Here is a 7,116-nt window from a genome sequence, read left to right as displayed (position 1 = left end):
TTCTACTTAAATTACGACAATTATTTCTAAATCAGAAAAGGGAAATGATATGCAAATCCTGCCTCCTCTTTTCGGTAATGCATTTCTTCTTTCTTTCGGCGATATGCAAATGCCCATCCAAGGGAAACCAGGCTTTCCGACTGTCGCTATTTCGGGGTGGGATCCAAATTGCGTACCACCAAATTCAGGTTGGGCAATAATAGCTGATTTGAGAAGTCTTGCACAACAAACCCTCAAAGACCAGGCTTTTCTCAAGAAGGAAAGCGACAGGAAAACGTGAGATAACTCTTGCTTTGGTGCAACATCGTCTAACCTCCCTGCAAACAATCTGTATGGTTGCTTGTTAAATAGCCAACACCGTCTAATCTCCCTGCAAACGACTCAGGAAGAGTGCTCAGTAAACAGGTGGTGCAGAAGAGAGCAGAAAAACCTAATGAGGCGGCCACAGTATCTTTAAACCTCACTCTCGCATCCTGCACCCTCCTGTTTCATTTCTGGAAATGTGTTCAGAGCGGCTGCATTCAAAGCAGGAATCTCCTGCAGACAGAGGGAGTTTTGGCATTCTGCTTTCTTCAGCCAGAGCAGCCTCTTGGCACCTGACTTCAATCAGTCATAACAAGCACTTTTTTAAAGCATCCCCTCCCAACGTCCTCTGGTCCCCTTTAATGCGCAGTGACATCATGTAACTAATTAATCCCTGATCTTTCTAGCTACTAGGCTCCTCTCAGACAAGTCAGATATGCAATTACGCAAAGCTGCATCTTGGCAGGAGAGACGCAGCTGGAGAGGGGAATGTTGAGAGACACACGAGGATGTCTAACGCGCAGACCGAACCGGCCCAGCATTCTGCAAACACAGGAGTCCTGTTCGTATGTTTATTTATTTTATTGTATTTATATAGTGCACCTTCATCACAAAATCTCAGGGTGGTTCGTAATATAAAAATACAAGGTAAAAGCACAAATAGATAGATGAAACAACAAACAATACCCCCTTCCCCCCTAAAAAAAACCAACACATTTAAAAGGCTGTAGAATGTCAGTCAGTCAAAGGCCTGGTTGAAGAGGAACATTTTCACTTGGCACCTAAAAATATACAGTGAAGGTGCCAGGCAAGCCTCGCAGGGGAGAACACTCCACAAACAGGGAGCCGCTACAGAAAAGGCCCGTTCTCGTGTTGCCACTCTCCAGATCTCACACGGAGGAGTTACACAAAGAAGGGCCTCTGATGATGGATGCTGAGTCTGGGTTGGTTTACATGGGGAGAGGTTGACTGAACAGGCTAGGTAGGGATCAGGAAACCCGAGCCCTCGCAGAGCTACACTTCCATCAGTTTCCCATGAAGAAGGATTGATGGTTAATCCAGTCTGAGAATTGTAGTGATGGGAGGAGAAAGGAGAAGGAACTCTCAGTGCCCCGAACGAACTACAGGTCCCAGGATTCTTCGTTGGGGAAGCCATAACTGTTTAAAGCAGTATCATAGTGCTTTAAAGGAATGTGCGAACGTAGCCTTGATTTTCTCACCCTGGCTACCTCACCCCGAATTTCTGAAGCTGTGACAGAATCTTGACTAAACCCTGCCATTAATAATATTTTTATTGCAGCCATTCACTCTGCTGTCCGCCATATTTTACTCAAGTTTACCTCATTTTGGCTGGGATCCTATATACACCAGCAGCGGGGGTCGTGCGGCCTTCCAGCTCCCCTCAGCCCCAGCCAGCATGGCCTGCGGTCAGGAAAGGTGGGAGTTATGATCCAAGGATGTCTGGAAAGTCACAGGATCCCCACGGCTGCTCTATACACTTATCTGGAGGAAAAGCTCCATCTAATTCAATGGAGCTGTCTTTTGAGCAGGCATGCATAAGGAGGTCACACTGTTTCTTACTTTCCCCTCTTGTATAGCTAACTCAAGTCTGTATAAATATGTTTCGGATTTTAGTTCCTACTACGGAAGTTAAACCCTATTGAAAATCAATTCATCACGTTAGGCAGGAATGAGAATATTGGTGATGAACCAGACAAACGAATCTGTTAGGTTTACTATAAAAAGCTTGCAGACCAAACAAGTTGGAGAGCTACTTTTGCCTGCCCCCTGCTGCTCACAGGGGGAAGTGCCACCAATTGGTGGCCCATTTTTTCCATCACTCTCCCCTGAAGATGATTAATGATGAAATGATATTTAATATAAAGCAGAGTCAGGCTATTTCTTTCCACTAAAGTTCCAAGAAGAAAATATACATTATGCAGTGTTTCTGAACTTTAAAAATATCTTTGTTATTTCACTGGTTATTTTTACTTTTAAATGCGCAATGGCTATTAATTTCTTTGGAAAGACATCTTTAAAGCAGTTGTTGCTCAAGTGCCTGAAAGAGATCCTTCCTCGATTAGAGCTGTTATTGCTGGAAAGAACATCAGACCACATTCGAGTGCATTAACTGCTTTATGAATCAACTTGTTTCATTTAGCTGGCAGGGAGAAACATTCAGATGCAGAGAGATAAATCTTCTGAGAGAACGCGGATGTCAGAGTTATTAATTAAGACAGCAGGATCAAAGGAAGCAAACACAGGAAGCACAGGAGTTTAAGCTATTCTTCTCACTGACGCAAACTGTATAACTTCACTGGCAACTGTCCTACCTTTCCTGCTTAAAATTCATCACTTACATCCAGCCACGTGTCATTGAAGCCGGGAAGCTAGCATTCATGCCTTTGCACCCTCAAAGCTAGACTACTGCATCTGCCCCACATGGGACTGCCCTCTGTGACTGTTCCAAAGGCAGAGACTTGGCAGCCTGTCTCCTAGCATGGGTGACTTGCTCCTTCAAGTTACAATTCATGGTGCTAGCTTTAGCCTAAAAAGCCCTAAAATGCTTTGGCCATGGTGTGTGTTAGAAACTGCTGCAACCCTTATGCAGAGAGACACATTTACCAGTACAGTGGTACCTCGGGTTAAGAACTTAATTCTTTCTTTCTTTCTTTTTGCAAAAAAATTATTAGTTTTTACAATATCAATGACAAACAAAAACATAAAACAAACAAAACATAACAAACATAAATCATATCCTTATTGAAAATAACAGTTATTTACTTTGTAAAATAACTTCCTCGTTCCCCCTTAGTTGAATTTCATCGCATATCCTTATAACGGTTTTCCAAATCCCAATTTTAATACCCTTTAAATTAAACATTAACATCTTTAAATCTTCTCCTTCTTGTATTAAACATATTATTTTATCAGTTAACATAGATACAACCCTAAGCCCTTTAAGTATCTGGACGCTATTTCCAGTTATTCTAGCTTAACAAATTTAACTAAATAATCATTAAATTTATTCCATTCTTCATGGTGTTCCTCCTCCTTCTGGTCGCGGACTCTTCCGGTTAGATCGGCCGATCTAGCCGAAGAACTTAATTCATTCTGGAGGTCCATTCTTAACCTGAAACTGTTCTTAACCTGAAGCACCACTTTAGCTAATGGGGCCTCCTGCTGCCGCCGCCGGAGCACAATTTCTGTTCTCATCCTGAAGCAAAGTTCTTAACCCAAGGTACTATTTCTGGGTTAGCGGAGTCCGTAACCTGAAGCGTCTGTAACCCGAGGTACCACTGTAAAATCATAGTACAGTGTTTAAAAACAAATGAAAACCACAAGTAAGAGAGTTAAAGCACAACTTGCTTCAAAGGACTGCTGAAAAAGAAAGGTCTTTGTCAACAGAGAGGAAGCCTCGGCTCTACAGGGAGCACCACAGAATTGAGCCGCCACTACTGCTTGTAAGAGCTGTTCGACAGTGGAATTTGCTGCCAAGGAGCGTGGTGGAGTTTCCTTCTTTGGAGGTCTTTAAGCAGAGGCTTGACAACCATATGTCAGGAGTGCTCTGATGGTGTTTCCTGCTTGGCAGGGGGTTGGACTCGATGGCCCTTGTGGTCTCTTCCAACTCTATGATTCTATGATTCTATGATTCTATGTATGGCTCTTGTCGGAGACAATCTGTGCTTGTCCCCCAACCCAACAGCAGCATTTTGCACACACACTCAGAGCTTCCCCAACAGGCCCAAGGGTAACTGCCCCACACAGAGCTGCAGATCACATTAATCTGATGTGCCTGGTGAGGTTAAGTCAACGCATGCTAAGCAACACGCAAGCCACAATCTTCTCTCTGGTTTTTTTATAGCCTCCCAGAATTGAGGCCTGTGTTCTCTACTCATTATTGCATAGCACCATCTACAGTCATGTCTGTGCTGCAAACAAGCCAAAGGAAGACAGACTTGTGAAGTAACGAGGCATACATACATACAAACAAACACACACACACACACAGAGAGAGAGAGAGAGAGAGAGAGAGAGAGAGAGAGAGAGAGGACTTTTTTGTGACAGTACTCTTCTTTTGCTGCTGGTCAGGCAGCCATTTTGTGCTGGCTCCCGTGACATTTTTATCAGCGTATGTGTTCCAGCACCTCTCTTTTTTTTTATCAAACCAGCAGCATATATGCATTTATTCTGGCCTATAGTTGCCTGGCAGAATCTTAAAAAGCAGAGACATCACTGGTTTTCCCAGTAGTGATGTATGGAAGGGAGAGCTGGACCATAAAGAAGGCTGATCGCCAAAGAATTGATGCTTTTGAATTATGGTGCTGGAGGAGACTCTTGAGAGTCCCATGGACTGCAAGAAGATCAAACCTCTCCATTCTTAAGGAAATCAGCCCTGAGTGCTCACTGGAAGGACAGATTGTGAAGCTGAGGCTCCAGTACTTTGGCCACCTCATGAGAAGAGAAGACTCCCTGGAAAAGACCCTGATGTTGGGTCTTTTTCTCGAAGCTACCAGCATGAGTTTGACCAAACTGCAGGAGGCAGTGGAAGACAGGAGTGCCTGGCGTGCTCTGGTCCATGGGGTCACGAAGAGTCGGACACGACTGAATGACTAAACAGCAACAACAACACAGTTCCCTGGCCCTAAGGAACTACAGCAGGGATCGCCGACCCAGCACTCAAGGGTGCCATGGCACCTGCAAACACCTTCCTAGGGCACCAACAAACTATGTTTGGAACTAATCAAAGAGGCAAAAATATCCAGGAGCCATAATTCCCAGCTTTCATTTGAAAACAAAAGTTTCTAGCATTTCTGGAATCTTGTGAAGTGAAACATACATATACTGTATACCATTCCTCTCAAAAAAATTTTTTTTGAGAAATTAGCCAGCTCCACTCTCTCCATGCCCCTCTTCCCCCCCCACCCCACCCCTGTGCCCGAAAAATTCCTGCAGATGCCCATATATGTGAAAGAGGGAGATGTGGACTTTTGAGAAAGTTTTGAATTTGTTATCTGTGTGTATGTGTGGTTTGTGAGATGCACCTGGACTGAGAAAGACAAAGAGATGTATATTCGAAGTGTGTGAGAGAGTGTATGAGGGGATGCATGCGTGTACGTGTCTAGTGTGGTCGCTTTGTATACAGTGGTGCCTCGCAAGACGAAATTAATTCGTTCTGCGAGTTTTTTCGTCTAGTGAATTTTTCGTCTTGCGAAGCACGAAATCCCATAGGAATGCATTGAAAATCAATTAATGCGTTCCTATGGTCAAAAAAAGTCCAAACAAAGCCAAATTTGGTACAAAAAGAGTTTATTAACTGCTCTTTAAAGTCCCCCAGTGACCCACCACACAGAAATTCAAACCCAGAATTTTTTTTTTTTAAATGGCTCAATGTACACAGAAAAACATAAAAATTCAAAAAAAAACCCACACAAGCTCCCAGATTCTTGTAAACCCCTCCCCAACTGTTCCCCCAGCCACCCACCACACAGAAATTCAAACCCAGATTTTTTTTTAAAAAAACAGCAGACTGGCCCAATGGTCACAAAAAATCATAAAAATTCAAAAAAAACCCATACAAGCTCCCAGATTCTTGCAAACCCCACCCAACACCAAGTCCTTGAATTCCAAACACCCCAACCCAAAATCCAAAAACCACAAAAAAGGTTTTAAAAGTTTAACTTACCAAATGGATGCAAAAGAAGTTTTGGAAAAGCTTAAAAAATCACCAAAGTCCTCAAAAACCTCAAAAAAAGGCTACAAAACCGTGTGCTATGAGTTGCTCCTTGAAGTCAAGTCGCAACTGCACCTCTTCAAGCAATGCACCCTGGGTATTAATGGTTTTAAGGAAAAGGAAACAAAATCGCAAGACGTTTTCGTCTTGCGAAGCAAGCCCATAGGGAAATTCGTCTTGCGAAGCACCTCAAAAAAAACGGAAAACTCTTTCGTCTAGCGAGTTTTTCGTCTTGCGAGGCATTCGTCTTGCGGGGCACCACTGTATTTTCTGTGGTACTGGATATTGTTCCCTGTTGTTATTAAGCTGCAACAGCATCGCTGTGTGTTCATGTGAGAAGGAAATGGGGGCACCTCAGCAATGATTTATATTTTATTTCTTATTTATTTGTCACTCAGCCCAGCCTTCATGTGTCATGATACCAACTCAGGTGTGTCGTATCCCATTACCTGCCTTTGAAGACAGAATGGCCACTACCGGCGTATTTAGAAACACAAGCAGCCATGCTTTAGCCCTGCAGTTCTCACCATCGCTTTCCATGGGGTGGTCTTGGCAAAATCTCTCCTGGCTTCAAACCTAGAGACAATGAATAGGAAAGGCTCTCCAGCAGCATCACCACAGACTTCATAATAATTTAATAATTTTCTTATTTATACCCTGCCCATCTTCCACTAAACTCAGCCTGCCAACTTCCATGGGTTTCATCACGAACGTGCACAACCCCTTTTCACCTTTTACGCGTCACGTGCAAGCATATGCAAACACCATTTCTCCGTGGCCACATTCAAAACCTCTTGTTCATGAACAAGCAGCAGTCAACATCCATGAAGGTCCCCAGTGGGGCCTCATTTGCTCCCCCATTCATTCACATTCATGTCCCCAGATTCAGTCCACAAATATCCACCAGTTGTTCCTATTGACCGGCTTTTCTGAAGGTGAACTGGAACCCGCTCGCATATCCACAGGCACCACCTTGCTGCGGGCATTGCACCAGGGAGAGCTCCACCAGCTTCCACCCACCAACATCTGCCCAGCTTCCATAAGTTCCACCACTAGACTTCAGCCAGCTTCCGACCATA

The 7,116-nt window shown here is 43.8% G+C and overlaps 1 protein-coding gene across 1 annotated transcript in view; it reads left to right on the top strand.

The window, feature by feature from the left end:
- The first annotated feature begins 4,704 nt into the window (after positions 1-4,704).
- Positions 4,705-7,116, top strand: part of NPEPL1 (aminopeptidase like 1) — a 54,709-nt gene continuing 52,297 nt past the window's right edge. The window contains exon 1 of the mRNA XM_083744363.1: positions 4,705-4,937. The gene's annotated coding sequence lies outside the window, so the exon portion shown is untranslated. The remainder of the gene's footprint in view (positions 4,938-7,116) is intronic.

The sequence above is a fragment of the Podarcis gaigeae genome, assembly GCF_964106915.1.
Source record: "Podarcis gaigeae genome assembly, chromosome: 6".
Lineage (NCBI taxonomy): Eukaryota > Metazoa > Chordata > Lepidosauria > Squamata > Lacertidae > Podarcis > Podarcis gaigeae.
The sequence above is the reverse complement of the archived record's forward strand: the minus strand, read 5'-3'. Positions and strand labels throughout refer to the sequence as shown.